The sequence below is a fragment of the Limulus polyphemus genome, unplaced genomic scaffold (genome assembly GCF_000517525.1).
Source record: "Limulus polyphemus unplaced genomic scaffold, Limulus_polyphemus-2.1.2 Scaffold8159, whole genome shotgun sequence".
Taxonomy (NCBI): domain Eukaryota; kingdom Metazoa; phylum Arthropoda; class Merostomata; order Xiphosura; family Limulidae; genus Limulus; species Limulus polyphemus.
The window spans coordinates 11,805-13,060 of record NW_013673769.1 but is presented as its reverse complement, the minus strand read 5'-3'; positions in this window follow the sequence as shown (position 1 = coordinate 13,060).

Here is a 1,256-nt window from a genome sequence, read left to right as displayed (position 1 = left end):
TTTGGGATTATAGTTAAAATTTTCACATGAAATTTTTTATTATTAATATTAAAAAAATCTAATATTCCACCTGACAATTTGTAGAAATATCTAGATTAACTCTCAAGTTGAAAATAACTTTGCCGAAAGTTGCATAAAGATTTATGGAAGTTTCTGGATAAACTATTATTTTATTCACTTTCTGAATCCATTCTCATTGCTGGAACATAAATATGAAAACTTAGACTATCAGCAGATGCTATTTTTTGTTGTTAATTTCTGATATTCAATATCATTCGTTTAAAAAAATTAGAACTGTACATTATGGCAGATAGCCCTTATTTTTACATTATCAGCACTGGTCCAATGAAAAGTTAATAATTTAATGGTTTCTATTGTTAAGTGGTCTATTTATTGGATTATTCAGTAAAAAAAAGTATGTAAAGTCAAATCCTCTCAGTTCTGGTAATGAAAGCATTCAATTTATCCTACTAGAAAGTCTGCTTAACGAAAGATAGGCCTAATTTCAAAAATAAATCACCTCAGTAAAGATTTAAGTCTCCTAAAAACATGTTTTACATCATTTGTGTTATTTTATAAACCTTTAAGAAATTCCATACATTAAGCCACATACTAGCCAATATTTAGTCTCGACAACAATAATGCAAAACTTCAAGAGTATATCTGAAAATAACATGCACCGAGAAACATATTTAAAATCTACAAACACTCGGTAATAGAATATATCTACCCAGCTTGGATTAACTTTTAGCCATACACACAATTAAACAAAAATTACAAACAACACAAAACTCGGTCCTCGTTACAGCATATAAAGTTCCACAAACAACAAGTTCAGTTCTCCTACACAATTGTGCTAACATACAGCCACCCTACAACAGACTCCTACACAATTATGTTAACTTACAACCACCCTACAACAGACTCCTACACAATTGTGCTAACATACAACCACCCTACAACAGACTACTACATAATTGTGCTAACATACAACCACCCTACAACAGACTCCTACACAATGATGCTAGCATACAGCCACCCTACAACAGACTCCTACACAATTATGCTAACATACAGTCACTCTATGACAGAATCCTACACAATTGTGCTAACACACAACCACCCTACAACAGACTCCTACACAATTATGCTAACATACAGTCACTCTATGACAGAATCCTACACAATTGTGCTAACACACAACCACCCTACAACAGACTCCTACACAATTATGCTAACATACAGTCACTCTATGA